Here is a 17,026-nt window from a genome sequence, read left to right as displayed (position 1 = left end):
ATGTGCCTGGCATCCCGATGATACCTCCTTAGCATTGACACATGGAACACATTATGAACTTGTTGCAAATTAGGGGGTAGGGCTAGCTCGTAAGCTAACTTTCCAATCCGTCTTAATATCTCAAAAGGTCCAATGTATCTTGGGCTTAGTTTTCCCTTCTTTCCGAACCTCATTAATCCCTTCCAAGGGGATACTTTCAGCAATACTAAGTCCCCTACTTCATATTCCTTGTCCTTTCGGGCTAGGTCTGCATATTTCTTTTGTCTGTCTTGGGCTGCTACAAGTCGCCCTCTGATAAGATCCACTATATCTTTGGTCCTTTGGACCACTTCGGGTCCGAGCATCTTCCGCTCTCCTACTTCATCCCAGTATAAGGGAGATCGACACCTTCTTCCGTACAGGGCCTCATAAGGCGGCATTCCGATGCTAGCATGAAAGCTATTGTTATAAGAAAACTCGATCAACGGCAAGTGATCATCCCAACTTCCTTTAAGGTCTATTGCACAGACTCTCAACATATCCTCTAGTGTCTGGATGGTCCTTTCACTCTGTCCATCCGTCTGGGGATGGTACGCGGTACTCATATTTAACTTGGTCCCCGCACATTCCTGAAAGCTCCTCCAAAATCTGGAGTTGAACCTTGGGTCTCGGTCTGAGACAATGGACGCTGGGACTCCATGTCGCGTTACTATTTCCTTAAGGTAAATGTCCACCAGTCTATCGACTGTGTATCTCTCATTGATAGGAATGAAATAAGCTGACTTTGTCAATCGGTCTATAATTACCCAAATGGCATCGTGATTGGCTTTCGTCCTTGGCAAGCCTACAACAAAATCCATCGCTATCTGTTCCCATTTCCATTCGGGAATCTCCAGGGGTCGCAAAAGTCCACTGGGTCTCTGGTGCTCTGCCTTTACTCTTTGGCAAGTCAAACACTTGTTTACCCATTCTGCTACGTCCCTCTTCATGTTGGGCCACCAGTAATATTCCTTCAAATCCCTATACATCTTGGTACTTCCCGGGTGAATGGAATACCTTGAACTATGGCTTTCATCCAAAATCTCATCCTTGAGTTCTTGAACATTCGGAACCCAAATTCGGTAGGAATACCTCATTATCCCTTTATCATCTTTCTCAGTATGGATCTCCTCTCCAGTCATTGACTTTCTGTCTTCATTCATTATTTTCTCTTGGCACAATCTGATCTTTTCCAATAATTCTGGCTGCATTGAGATCTCAAAAAGCTTTTCAGTTCCGGTTCCGGTTACCTTTACCTCTATTTCCATTTTCTCAAAATCCCTTATCAACTCTTCCGAGGTCGTTATCATTCTGAGTCTTTCCTTTCTACTAAGGGCATCAGCTACCACATTGGCTTTCCCTGGATGATAGAGAATCTCACAATCATAGTCCTTGATTAGTTCTAGCCATCTCCTCTGGCGCATGTTGAGCTCTTTCTGCGTAAATATGTACTTGAGGCTCTTATGGTCTGTGAAAATCTCGCACTTCTCTCCATACAAGTAGTGCCTCCAAATTTTTAAAGCAAATACTATTGCTGCGAGCTCAAGGTCATGAGTAGGATATCTAACCTCGTATTCCTTCAGTTGTCTCGACGCATACGCAATGACTTTACCGTGCTGCATAAGCACACATCCTAATCCCTTGTGCGATGCGTCACTATATATCACAAAATCTCCTTTTCCATCCGGCAATGCCAATACCGGAGCCGTTATCAACCTTTTCTTTAATTCCTGAAAACTGTTCTCGCATTTCTCCGTCCATTCAAACTTCTCTGTCTTACGAGTAAGTCGTGTCAAAGGGGCTGCGATCTTCGCAAAGTCCTGTACAAATCTACGATAGTAGCCGGCCAATCCTATGAAACTCCTTACCTCTGTGGGTGTGGTTGGCCTTTCCCAATTTGAGACCGCCTCTATCTTGGAGGGGTCGACCAATACTCCTCCTTTATTGATCACATGTCCTTAAAACTGTACTTCATTCCGCCAGAATTCACACTTCGAGAATTTGGCATATAACTGCTCCTCTCTGAGTATTCCTAGAGCTATCCTCAAATGCTCTGCATGTTCTGCCTCAGTCCTTGAGTAGATCAAAATATCATCGATAAAAACTATCACACACTTGTCCAAGTACTTCTTAAATACTCTATTCATTAAATCCATGAAAGCCGCTGGGGCGTTGGTTAATCCAAAGGACATTACCAAGAACTCATAATGCCCATACCTGGTACGGAACGCTGTCTTGGAAATATCTTCGGGTTTAATCTTTAGTTGGTGATATCCAGTTCTCAGGTCGATCTTGGAAAAATAAACAGCATCCTTTAGCTGGTCGAACAGATCGTCTATTCTAGGTAATGGGTACCGGTTCTTTATGGTTAGCTTGTTCAACTCTCGATAGTCTATGCACAACCTCATGCTCCCATCTTTCTTCTTAACAAATAAAACTGGTGCTCCCCACGGGGACACACTGGGTCTTATCATACCCTTATCCAAGAGTTCCTGCAATTGGATAGCTAATTCCTTCATTTCTAACGGGGCTAACCGGTAAGGTGCTTTTGAAACTGGCGCCGTCCCTGGGGCCAACTCAATAGCAAATTCAATCACTCTATCGGGTGGTAATCCCGGAAGGTCTTGGGGGAATACATCTTCAAATTCGTTGACTACTGGAATATCTTGTAAGTTGGGCACCTCCTTCTGCGTGTCCACCACATAGGCTAGGTAGGCCTCACTTCCTTTTCGTAGCATCCTTTTGGCCTGGGCCATAGTCAAAAATTTCTGCGTCTGCCTCTTTCCTCTAAATATAACTTCTTTCTTCCCGGGGATATTTAACTTAACTTTCTTCCCTTTACAGTCTATCTGAGCATCGTTGCTAGATAGCCAGTCCATTCCCAAAATCACATCAAACTCCCCTAATTTAAAAGGAATCAGATCAACACGGAAAGATTGCTCCCCTATGCCTATCTCACAGGCGGGGTGAATCTGGTTAACAGGAATAATTTCATGATTGGCTATTTCTACTTGTAAGGGTTCTATCAAGGGTTTAGCCTTAAGTCTTAACTTACGCGCAAAGTCCTTTGATATAAAAGATTTAGTTGCTCCCGAATCAAATAAAACATTTGCACTGACTGAATTTAGAGAATGGGTACCTGCTATCACATCTGAATCTTTCATAGCATCCTGGACTGTCATGTTGAAAGTCCTCGCAGTAGGTGGCTTATTAGAAGCAGCCCTGCTTGCTCCCGAAGCTGCTGGTTTGTTCATTGGGCATTCCTTCTTCCAATGACCCGGGCGTCCACACCGATGACAATTGGTGGTTGGAACGACGGCAGGGGTTGATGATGGGCACCTAGTTGAATAGTGGCCTTCCCGACCGCACTTAAAGCAGGTTACTGGCCTTTCTTTACACTCCCCCGTGTGATTCCTTCCACATATGTTACAGGCTGGCAATGGGGGTCGAGACTGGTTGGAATAGGACATTCTTGACTTCTGGCCGCCCTGGCTCACACTCACACTCATTGGTCGCTTAAACCCAGTGTTCCTTCCTGGCAGGGACACTGCTCCTCGATTAAATCTAGTTGGGAAGCTCCTTCCTGCGGAACCTCCACCCGTGCTCATACTTTTCCTCTTTATTCCTTTCTCCTCTCTTTCCTTCTGCATCTGTTCACTTCCAACTTCTACAATCGTTGCCTTTTGCACCAGAGTGGCATAGTCCGTAAGCTCAAGGATTGCCACCCTATTCTGAATCCACGGTTTCAGTCCCTGCTGAAACCTCCTAGCTTTCTTTTCCTCGGTGCTCACAAACTCCGGCACAAACCTTGATAACTCAGTAAATTTCGCCTCGTACTCTGCTACAGACAAGTTATTCTGCTTTAGCTCCAAGAACTTGAGCTCCATCTGGCTTTCCATAAACCTCGGGAAATACTTCCCCAGAAACAACTGACTAAATCTCTCCCAGGTTATAATAGCACCTGTCTCCATGTTTTTCTTGGCCTCCCACCAGTAGTTAGCTTCTCCTTTCAGAAGGTAGGTAGCAAATACAGTCTTCTGTGCCTCCTCGGTACTCAAAATCTCAAAAGATTTCTCCATTTCCTTTAACCATGCCCTTGCCTCAACTGGGTCGGCTGATCCGTGGAACTCAGGAGGCTTAAGGGACTTAAAAGCCCTGAAAGAGTTTGCCACAACATTGTTACTTCCTTGAGGGGGTGGGTTGGGTTGACGTTCCAAATTCTGTCTTAGGAGTTGCATAAACTGGCCCATGGGATCCATGCCTGGGTTTGGTACTGGTTGCTCAACCTCGGTTTCTCCTTCTTCAGTCTCTATCTCAAATCCCTCAACATCATATGTTTCCTCTTCCTCTTCATACAGGGAGTCATCCTGTTCCACATAATCCTCATCTTCCTCTTCACTGTGATCTTGGTTTCTATTGTCCTGATTATGGCTTCCCTGGTCCTCGGACCCAGGGTTCGCCCTAGTTCCAATCTTTCTTGGCGGCATGATTCTGATAATAATAAAAAAAAAATTTTTTTTTTTGGGAAAAATTCAACGTTAGGTCACAATCATATACAACATTGTGCCTTGCACAGCTCTTATAATGGGGAGAACGTATAACGCAATTCTATTATTTTAAGAAAGTTCTATTACGAAGTGCAGTAATAATAATAATAAAACAGTGATCCCGTCACTATGGAACTGAACTGAAAGGAAACAAATATATACATAATGCGAGAATACATAGTTTGATCTGGTCAAAAGTACAACAGTGCTACAGTCATCTGTCCCAAAAGTGATACACAAGAGTCTATCTGTCTAGTCAGAAAAAAGGGATGCTATATACAAGTCAACTATCCCGAAAAATTGGCTCTTACTAAGGCCTCGGCTAACTAGACAACTAGACTATTCCATCATCAATCCTGAATCACACACCGGAACGGGTCAGCTCCCAAACCCTTTCCATCGCACGACGGAAGATATAGTCGGCCTGCCGCCTGGAGATCCTACCATGCCTGTCCCCCTGGAGAGATCTGAGTCTCGCTCGGGACGTGAGCTCTATCCCCGTAAGCTCCCTCCTCAAGGATCGGGGTATAGAAGCCCTGGTCTCATAAGCTCGGGTACGCCTACCCGCCCTCTCTGCATCCAACTCCCTCCTGGCCTCATCCAGTCGGGCCTCGGCAACAGCCACTCGGGTCCTCAAAACATCCTGAACATATCCATGAGCTAACGAAGACTGCCTCTGGGCAGGGTCAAGAGGTGGTGAATCCGGAGCCGCTGAGGGTGCCTCCTCGGTCTGCCTAGGCTCGGAAGTATGGGTCTCTGAGCTGTCATCATCAGGAATCCAAGATAGTGGTGGAGGGGTAGGGGCTCTGACCACCGGAAGTGTGGGTAAAGGGATACCAGCATACACTACCATAGATCCAACACGCTCCTCAGCTACTGGGACCTCATCCGGGTCCTCCTCATCTGGAATAGCAATAACCTCTGTCTCTGACTCCTCTGAGGGGTCCTCCTCATCTGAAACAACAATGACCTCCGTCTCAGGCTCCTCTGGGGGGTCCTCCTCATCCTCCTCCATCTCAGGCTCCTCCTGATCCTCAACATCCAGCAATGCCTCATCATGCTCACGCTCGTACATCTCAGGGTCCTCCATCTCAGGCGCCTACACATTAAACGAGCTAAGTTACTATCATGATACTTATAAGGGTTCCCGTAAGGGTTTTAGCTGTCAGTACTACTTTAAGTAGTCCGACCATGAACTTGGCAAGAGTTCTTATTATCTTTGTGAGTTTATTATTTTATCGTCGCATCATCTCTGAGGTTTATAACGCTTAGCTCTGATACCATTTCTGTAACACCCCCAGATCCGGGGTCGGGGATCCGGGTTGTCACGGTCTTTCTTTCCACAATATCACTTCACTTAATTAATAATAAATAACCTCATACTGTGACCCCACACTAACACACACCACCACCCGTTATAGTCTCAGAGATGAAATTGAAATAAGTACAAGTCTTTGAATCCACAATTTAAAATTATTACAACCCAAAATGATTACTTGATAATTTACAGTTAATTGTCATTATCTGCCACAAGTTATAATTATACATAATTTGTTTCTCAAAAGTAGATGGTCTAAACTACAATGGATCTACCTCTGCAGCTATAGCAGCTACAATATCAGCGGGAAGACGCGGGACGCTTCCCACGCGCTTGCGCTGGGTCTGCTGGAGTCTGGCCATCTCTCCTAACTGTTGTTGTGTGATGAAGAAATAAAGCAAGAGTGAGCCTTACAGCTCGCAAGATAATATGTATAGTGATAACAATAATATAAGTATCTAAATGGATACTTAATAGCATCTCTATCATATGCAAGGTAATTACTTGCTAGATATAAGTAAAAACAAGGAATGAAGCTACCAATACTTCACCACACTTATATCATATAAAGTTACTTGAACTGCCACCGTTCAAAGTATTATAAGTTTTAAGAAAAACATCCCATAGATGAGACCACAAGTTAAGACTTGAATAGATTCAATCTTTGAAATATTATTGAATGAAAAAGTTATGAGATACTTTATTTAGTCCCGATATATATATATATCCACCTATATATATATCCCGAAAACATTTCCTGGAACCTCTGTTATGTGAAGTATGAACAGAGTTCGAAACATCCAATGAATTTTGGAAAAGAAAAAGAATTTTGGCATAAACCCGATATCTCGCTGATCAGGCAAAGATACCAATAAGTAACCTTTTCTACTAGTAGATGGACGAATTCCCCACTGGTCATCACCCTGGTCATAATTAAGACCTATGCTGGACTGCCACTCAGCCACCTATGCATTTGATGGACTCCCACTGAGCCACTTACACAATAATAGACCGTACCTCGGCCTGTCGCTTATGCCGACTCAATGAGAGGGGCTTACTTCCCGAACGTTGGGCAAGTAATCAATTCATTTACCAAATCTGCAACCTTGTTGCGAATATAAAATACACCACAGAGCCGGATTTCCCAGGTTTTGAGCGGGTATTTAAATCCCCTTTAAAAAGGAAGATCTTAAATATAAAAATGAGTTTTGGGATCCGCTCTGACTTTTAAAAATCATTTTGAAGACTCGAAAACTCTTTAAAGAGTGTTTGGAGTAAGGCTGATTTAATGAAGTAAATCAGTCCCCAGAATATTAGAAAATATCTGAATATTATTAATTAAATAATATTCCCATAAAGAATAGTCTTTATAAAAATAATTGAAGTAGAAGTATTAAAATTTATACTTGAAACGAGTATTAAATAACCAAAGATATACTTATATGAAAGTATTATCTTTATTTGAATAATCGAAAATAAGTTTGATTATTAACACCTTATTCTTTAATAAAATAAAGAATATATTTTAGCAAATAATCGGAGTCATAGATCCTCAAATGAATATTCAAATAATATTCAATAAATAAAATACGCTGAGTCATAATATCTCGAATGAATATTATAAATAATATTCATTAAATAAAATAAAGAGTCTTAAGTCCTCGAATGAATATTCAAAATAATATTCATTAAATAATATAAAAGAGTCATAAGTCCTCGAATGAATATTCAAAATAATATTCATTAAATAATATAAAAGAGTCATAAGTCCTCGAATGAATATTCAAAATAATATTCATTTAATATAAAGGAGTCATACGCCTTCGAATAATATTCGAAATAATACTCGATAATAAAATAAAGTTTAAAGTTATCGAATAAACCTTATTCGATTAATAGTTTTGAAAACTATGACCATATATATGTATATAAATATATATATATATATATCCATATCCATATATATACAAAATCTACTCGGGATCCTCGACTCCCGGTTTTAGAAAATATTTTCACCTTTTGGGTCCCTATACTAAGGGTATATGCAAGTTACCGCTATCCTCTAGCATAGGTATTATCAACTGAACCAACAGATATATATTTCAAGAATATGAAACAGGCATGCATATATACCGTATCATATGCTACAATATATCGCAAGAATTTGCTAAATAACCAACATGCATCTATCGCAAGATAATGCATATACAAGTGTATTCATCACAACAACAGTATAACGGATAGAATACTTGCCTGAGCGACTTGGGGGTGAGAAAGGCTCGGGACGAGTCTGATAACCTATAAACAACAAGTAAGTTGGAATTAAACCAAAATCACTTGTAAATCTATGCTTTAACTAACTTAGACTCTAATGCTAGTTTTGCGCTCACCGATTCGCTTAAGTCACTCGGGTACCCTCGGCTCCACCATTTTTAATAACTTAACCTTTACGAGTTTTAAAGCGATTCCTTCGCGAATGACTTACCAACTGCCTAACACACTTACCATAAATGTTTCACACATTAATTAACCCTTTTTGGTCTTTAACCTATGTTTCAAAGTAAGGCGAGGGAAAAAGTTTCGTTCGCGAAACGCCGTTACTTGAAACGGTCGTTTCTCCTAAACCGTGCATCGGAATCGAACGAACTACATATCAAAACGAAGCTCGTAACATGAGCTATCTAAACATGGCAGTGGTCACAATCTATCAGGGGGTTCTCGGGTCCTAATGCTATGCACAAAAACAGTCCAAAGAAAATCGGACGTTACGACGGCTATATTTACGTGATTTCCAAATTTTTAAACCATCCACAATCAACCCAAACCCTCCTCAAATCCAACACACAACAAACATCCATCCTTATCACATCATAACAACCCCAACCAATTCAATTTAACCATTCATACTTATGCTTAAACTTTACTTTAATCATTCTTAAGTTTCTTTAAATCAAAACCACAAAATTACCATTTCATTTCACTACCATTCCAAATCTCAAACTCTAATCATAACATCAACTACAATAACATCCTACTCATCAAAATCACCTTATAATATATATGGACCTAGGGTTTGAAAATGGTATACCTTCCTTGAAGTGGTGGGTTGAGCTAGGAAGCCTTAAGAAGCTTGGAGAAGCCTTAGGAAAGCTTGGATCTTCAAGAAAAACAAGAAAAAGTTCAAGTTAAAAACTTGAAAACACTATTCATTGTCTTCTTCATTGATTAAATGGAGAAGCTAGAGAAAGAATTAATGGCTTAAACTCATGATATAGCCATAACTAAGCATAAAGATGGTTAGGGAATTTTCTTACCAATTAAGGATGCTTGGATCTTGATTTTGGAAATTTTTTTCTTTGAAAAAATGAAAAGCCGAGAGCTAGGTGAGGAACAAATGCCTTGGCTGATTTTTTTGATTCTTGATGAAATGATTTGCTAGCTTGGTTGGCTTGGTTTTGTTTTTGATTTAGCAAATTACCACCTTGCCCTTGAATTTGTGTGGTCCTTAATCAACCACACCTCCCTTCTTCCATGTCATGCTTATGTCACCCTTATGATGTCATCCTCCCTTCCTTGTCTCCTTTCTATTGGTTGGATGACATCACTCCCATTAAACCCTTTGATTAGCTTCCTAATCGTTTGCCTAATGACCGCTGATCTGTTGTACGGTTCGCTTAACTTTCGTTCTCGTTTATCGTTTGAAGGATCATACCCGGGATCTTATTACTTAGGTTCCCTTAACCTTTTTTTCAATACATTATATTCCTTTTTATGATCCTCTATATAATCCTTAAATTTAAATCCTTTTTATCCTGTTACCTTATACTCAATTCTCTCCGTATCTTGTGGATTTCCGGGAAAAACCAAAGTGTTCGGAATTGGATTCTGACGATATTTACATACACTTATATACTTCATAGAGTACTAATAAAATCCCAGAATATCCATAACAGAACCCCTACATAGTGTGGCGTGAAAAGTTTTCTCATTCAGCTAAAACACTATTCACAAGGGTTACAAAAAGTTGAAAAATTTTGGGGTTATTACACTAGACTTGATCAAGTTTGTTCTTATACCAATTCTTCTTTTATTCCTCGAGGCTTCAGGTTTTTGGAAAAAAAAACAAGGGCTCAGATGGAAGCTTCAAGACCCATTTTGAGCCTTCATGGGGCATATCCACCCAAGAATTAGTATTCGGGAGTCCAGTACTTGCCTTGGAGTGGTCCAAAAATTATATTACTCCCCGGATCTTCTTCATGTCTCCTCAGGTGAGAAGCTCCTCGAGGCTGAGGTGCTTGGGGCTCACGCCTTATACCAGGTACTCTCAACTTGTAAAATTTTGTTCGGGAGCATTTTAGTCGGCTCTAAGGTCACCACTTTGCCCTAGGGCGCTCTGGACTGACCAGGACAACCTCCCAGTGGGGTCCTGGTCGTCCAGAGGCCTTTTATTGGGAGGATTCGGCCTCCTTGTATCTTGGTCATCCATGAGGGTTTGAGTCGGCCTACACCTCTTATTTAAGAGGTCGGCTCTTCTCGGTCGGCCTAGTGTCTTTTATGTGAGTTTTGTGGAGTTGGTATTTATACCATCTCTCTTTTTTCTTTCTTTCCAGGCAATGCCTACTTTGATGCATCTTCCACATGGAGCATCAAAATGAGGAGTGACTATGCAGCCTTACAAGCCTTGATAAAGAAGATGAAAATATCGTCCAAGAACAGGGAGCCCAAGGCACAGAAGGCGGAAGACAAAGCTGCCTTCTTCGAGAAGAAACATGCCAAGGAGATCTGGGGGAGGAAAATGGAATGGAGGACTCTTATGGATAAGTACGATGATTTTGAGGATTTTCTCCAACTAATGAACGACCATGCCGATTAGATGCGTCCTGTCAACCTGTCAATTGGGTGGAACATGGGCGTCAGGGATGTGTAATAGGTCCATATTATTATATATTATTAATACCTATTTAATGTCCATTTTCATAATTTTATTAATCAATAAATTTTTTTACTTTATTTTGTAGGAAAATAAATAAAATCAGAATTTGAGCAGAAAAAGGTGAAAATGGCAATAAGGTGGAGAATACTTGAAGCTAAAGAAATTTGAATACTTATTGGAGAAGAAAAAGGAAAAGAAGGAAATATATCCTAAGAAGAAATTGCTATTCTAAGACCCAAGCCCTCATACTTTCCATATATATATGGGTCTCCCCTATTGTATTTTAAAAACACCCAGTACCCCACACCTAGAACACTAATCTAGAGCTAGAATTTTGTTAGTTATTTGTTTTGCTCGTCTTTTTATCATGTGTAGCTAAATTTTATTCCCTAGGATGAAAATAAAGTTAATTTAATTGCTTTGATATCTTCTCATTCCTATAATTTGATTCTCATATTTATTCTTGGTGCTTAATTGTTTAATTAAAAAAGTGATTTTGATATATTATTGTTACCGAATTTATTTTTCAAAACTTATGCTTGATTCTTAAAGTTTTGATAAGTTATTGTTAGATAACACATTTCATAGTATATGCTTGTCTCGTTAATTAAAAATTTATTTGTGAATAAAAGAGAATTGATTTAAGGCCGAGTTGATGTTAATTGTGATTGATTAATGGATTCAGATTCTTAGGGTTTCCATATTATTTGTTATTTGCTATCTAGGTTAAACATATCTCATCTCAAATATATTTTTCTAGTTCGCCTGATTTAAATTGTTAGGGTTTTGAAAATTCTTAGTATTTGTGAATCGATATGTGATTGCTAGAACCACACATTGTGTGCTTGCAGTTTTTATTATTTGACACATCAAGTTTTTGGCGCCGCTGCCGGGGACTATTGGTAATTTTTACTCCTTGATATTTAATTCTTCGGACTAGTTTCTTGTTTTCCTTTTATTTTTTAGGGAATAGTGAAGTGAAGGAAAGCTTGGACAAGAAGATCTCTAGAAGACCATGCCGTCTCTTTTGAAATTCTAAAAGAGCTTTTCGGTATTCTGTATCACCTCTCTATTTTTTTTTCTTATCACTTTTATTATAAGAAAATCTAAAATAAATAATTATTTGAAAAAATCAAAATAGTAGTTAGTTACTCCCTACGTCCCACCCAATTCTTTACATTAGGTTTGGGCACGGAGGTTACGAAAAAGTGTAAATTAATAGTGAAAAGTAAGGAACGTGAGTAAAGTGGTGGGACCAATCAATTTTTAATGTATAAAGTGGATATAATGGAGGAAAGTAGTGGATGTGGTTAATTTTTATATCATAAAAGTTTACTATTTTAGAAAATTTTGGAATGTAAAGAAATGAGAGGGACATTCCAAAAAGGAAACTGTAAATAAATGAGTGGGACGGAGGGAGTAATTGTTAAAAACCAATCTGTTGCATTATTCATTGTCTTATATAGGATCACATCATCTAGACATTTTTTTGTATTTATTATTTTCCATCTTATACAATTATGGTGATTGCTGGAGGAAAGAGGTATGTACAATTTAGATTAATACACGTAGTGTAGTGTATCCATAAGTATTTATTATCTCGTTCTTTGTTTGTTGCATTATCTAAACAATCTTAAGGGAACCACCTGATAAGTGGCATTTTATACCACTTAGAGCGTTTTATAACGGCTTGAATTGGTATCTTGAACTCGAGTATTTTGTGTATTTGACGCGTTTTCGAGTGTTTTTGCATTTCAGGGTATAACTTACTTAGATAGGGTGTTTTCATCAAAATAAGCCTAAGGAAGTGCTTGAAATCAGTCCTGTTGATGTGCGAAGAATTCAGCAAAAATAGAAGCAAAATAACATTTTTCCCAGAGGTGATGCAGGCGCCCGCCTGATGGGAGCAGGCGACCGCCTGGTAGCAGGCGCCAGCCTGAAAGAAGGAGGCGGCCGCCTGGGTGCGGATTTTCAGAATCTGGATTTTATAATTCTATTACGATTGGACTTGTGTTAGGGCTGGTTCTTTTGGGTTATTATATAAACCTTTTGGGAAGACGTTTTCTTCATAGAAGATAATCAAGAGCGAAGGCAAGAAGATCGAGAAGACCGTTTTAGCACGCAACAACGAAGAAGAGGAATCATACGTTTATCTTGTGATTCTTTTAATTCATTGTAACAGTGGATGCTAGTTTTCTTTATGCTTTGAACCTTAATACTCTTGTGCGTACTTCATTATTTATTAAGTATTTTTATTAGTTATATCGTTGTGTTATTATCATGTTTTCATATGAACCCATGGTGACGATGAGTTCTATTATGGGCTAATCGTGATCATGGGATCATAGCGGATTTACTATGGATTTCTTTAGTTAATTGTTTAATACCTTGGTATGTGGTGATTGTATGATATCTAGCATAGGTTGTGCTTATTCGTCTTATGTGCATCGCGAACATGTAAGGTAGCCTGTTAATCTCTTGTGAAGCGACAGTGAATCTTGAGATTTAGAAATTACCATGCTAGCATAGGTTTGTGTATTATATGCATGATTAGTGGGTAACTCTAACCGTTTTACTTGCCCTATATAATCATAATGAATAACTTGCGCTTAAATCATTATATTATCAAATTCTATAGATATATAGGGTCTCATCATAATTGATGCCTATTCAACTTCTATCTTAATTGTGGATGCTTGGTAGAATGGTATTCGTACAATGAAAGTTGGCGTCTATCAGTTTCGTGTTGTTCGATTAATATCATCTCCATTACATGCTAAGGGTAATAACAATGACTATTGAATGAAGTAGTAATGAAGTTATGATCTCATATGTGTTTAATATTGTTAATTCAAGTGTTTAATTCTCATAGTTATTATTAGTTAATCAACCTTAATTGTTATTGTCTTGACATTGAAGAATAATCATACATTGGTGAGTAAGTGTTAATTAGATATAATTAATCAGAGTCTCTGTGGGAACAAACTAGAAATTATTCTATATTACTTGCGAACGCGTATACTTGCGTGATTTAATTAGCGCATGCTTTGTGCCTAACAAGTTTTTGGCGCCGCAGCCGGGGACTTGGTGTTAATTTGTTTAGTTTATATACTTGCCATCAGTGGTCATTATGACTCATTGATTAAGACTTGTTACTTACTACTTTCGGTTTTTTATCAGGTACTCTAGCGAGCGTTTATGCAGACATGTTCTCGCACTCGCAAGAGGTATCTGGATAAAGCTGAGGAGACAGATACATCTCTTGACTTTCCAGAGAAGATAGTTTTTGAATATTCAGATAAAGAGAGTGAAAAAAAACCTGAAACAATGGGTGATCATATAGTTCAAGCTGATCCAGCTTATATGGACTTTTCTCGGCCTAAAATTGATGACATTCAGTGAAGCATCATCCATCCGGCTATTCAGGCCAATACTTTTGAAATCAAGCCGGGCACTATTCAGATGGTGCAGAATTCTGTTTCTTTCGGAGGTGCTGTGACTGAAGATCCCAACATGAATATCAGGAATTTTGTCGAGATCTGTAGTACTTTCAAATATAATGGTGTTACTGATGAGGCTATCAAGCTGAGGCTTTTCCCATTCTCTCTGACGGACAAAGCTAAGGACTGGTTATATTCTTTACCAGCTGGGTCCATCACTACTTGGGAAGATCTTGCACAAAAGTTTCTGGTGAAATTCTATCCAATGGCCAAGACTGCAGCTATGAGGCTATGAGGAGTGCTCTTACTCAGTTTGCGCAGCAACAAGGAGAATCTATGTGCGAAGCTTGGGAGCGCTAAAGGAGATGTTGAGAAAGTGTCCACATCATGGTATGCCTGACTGGATGGTGATCACTGGTTTCCACAATGGTTTTGGGGCCAAACTCAGCCCATGCTCGATGCAGCTTCTGGAGGCGCCTTGTGGGCCAAAAGCTATACAGAGGTCTATAATCTCATTGAAACTATGGCTGCAAATGAGTATCAAAACCCAACTCAAAGGATGATGCCTGGGAAGGTAACAGGTATTCTGGAAGTTGATGCAGCTACAGCTATTATAGCGCAACTTCAGGCACTGTCTATGAAGGTCGATTCTTTAGCCAACTATGGAGTAAATCAAATAGCTAGTGTATGTGAGCTTTGTGCAGGCTCTCATGCTGCGGATCAATGTTCTCTTGTTAATGAATCTGTTCAATATGTGAACAATTTTCAGAGACCGCAGCAGCTTGTGCCCGCTACTTACCATCCTAATAATAGAAATCATCATAATTTCAGCTGGAGCAATAATTAGAATGTTGATCAACAACCATATCATCAAGCTGCAAGTAAAAATTTTAATCCACCGGATTCCAGCAACCTCGGCAATTTGCTCAAAGGCAATCATATCCTCAACAAGGAGGTGCTGCTCCACCTTCTAGTGCTGATTTTGAGGAGTTAAAGCTGTTGTGCAAAAGTCAGGCTGTGTCTATCAAGACCTTGGAAAATCAAATTGGAAAAATAGCCAATGCCTTGCTCAATCGTCAACCTGGCACACTTCCCAGCGATACTAAAGTGCCAGGAAGGAAGGAAGCTAAAGAGCAAGTCAAAGTGTCACCTTAAGGTCTGGAAAAGTTGTTGATGCTGAAAAAGTAAAAGAGGTAGAAGTTGAAGTTGTAGATGAAGAAGGAATGCAAAAGGAGAAAGAGGGGAACCAAGGAAGACTCTTATTGAACACACTCTACCTGAGGGTAATAAAGGGGAGAAACAGCTCTATCCTCCACCACCTTTTCCTAAGCGATTGCAAAAACAAAAGCTGGACAAGCAATTTGGTAAGTTTCTGAAGGTGTTCAAGAAACTTCACATTAACATACCTTTCGCTGAGGCTCTGGAGCAAATGCCTAGTTATGCGAAATTCATAAAAGGTATTCTTCCAAGGAAGGTGAAACTGGATGATCTTGATACCGTTGCTCTGACGGAAGAGTGCAGTGCCGTGCTGTAGCAAAAGTTACCTCCAAAGCTTAAGGATCCAGGTAGCTTCACCATTCCTTGCACCATTGGCAAGTTGTCATTTGACAAGTGCCTTTGCGATTTGGGAGCAAGCATCAATTTGATGTCGTTGTCTATCTTCAAAAAGCTGAATTTTCCTGATCCGAAGCCCACCTACATGTCTCTACAATTGGCTGATCGTTCGATTACATACCCACGAGGCATCGTGGAGGACGTGCTAGTAAAAGTGGACAAGCTCATCTTTCCTGCAGATTTTGTCATTCTAGATTTCGAGGAAGATAAGAAGATTCCCATAATCTTGGGAAGACCTTTCTTGGCTACAAGTCGTACCTTGATAGATGTGCAAAAAGGTGAACTCACTATGAGGGTGCAAGATCAAGATGTGACATTTAATGTATTCAATGCGATGAAATTCCCTACGGAAGATGAAGAGTGCTTCAAGGTGGATTTGGTCGATTCTGTAGTTATTTCAGAACTTGATCATGTGCTAAGGTCTGATGCCTTAGAAAAAGCATTATTGGGGGATTTTGACAGTGAAGATGACGAAGGCAATGAGCAGCTACAATATCTAAATGCTTCTCCTTGGAAATGAAAGCTAGACATGCCATTTGAATCTCTAGTAAATACTGATCTCAAGAATGCTGAGGGAAAGCTCAAACCATCTATTGAGGAAGCACCTACTTTGGAGCTTAAATCGTTGCCTGAACACTTGGGGTATGCTTTTTTAGGTGATGCATCTACTTTTCCTGTTATTATTGCATCTGACCTTTTAGGTAGTGATGAGGACAAGCTCTGGAGAATTTTGAGAGAATTCAAATCGGCCATCGGATGGACTATAGCAGATATAAAAGGGATCAGCCCTTCGTACTGCATGCATAAAATTCTGTTAGAGAAAGGTAGCAAGCCGACTGTTGAACAACAGCGAAGGCTTAATCCTATCATGAAAAAAGTGGTGAAGAAAGAAATTTTAAAGTGGCTGGATGCAGGAATCATATATTCTAATTCTGACAGTTCTTGGGTGAGCCCCGTGTAATGTGTGCCTAAGAAAGGAGGTATTACTGTGGTATCAAATGAGAAGAACGAGCTCATCCCCACTCGAACAGTCAAAGGATGGAGGGTATGCATGGACTACAGAAAGTTGAATAAATCCACGAGGAAGGATCACTTCCATCTTCCATTTATTGATCAGATGTTTGACAGGTTGGCTGGTCATGCGTAATATTTTCTT

At 39.8% G+C, this 17,026-nt stretch overlaps 1 non-coding gene across 1 annotated transcript; it reads right to left on the bottom strand.

The window, feature by feature from the left end:
* Positions 1-14,542: 14,542 nt before the first annotated feature.
* Positions 14,543-14,650, bottom strand: LOC141681784 (small nucleolar RNA R71). The gene has a single exon (XR_012559207.1). It is a non-coding gene; the product is annotated as a small nucleolar RNA R71 (small nucleolar RNA).
* Between the last annotated feature and the right edge of the window lie 2,376 nt (positions 14,651-17,026).

This window comes from Apium graveolens, chromosome 8 (assembly GCF_009905375.1).
Source record: "Apium graveolens cultivar Ventura chromosome 8, ASM990537v1, whole genome shotgun sequence".
Taxonomy (NCBI): Eukaryota; Viridiplantae; Streptophyta; class Magnoliopsida; order Apiales; family Apiaceae; genus Apium; species Apium graveolens.
Note: the sequence above shows the minus strand (reverse complement) of the source record. Positions and strands in the feature narration are given on the sequence as shown.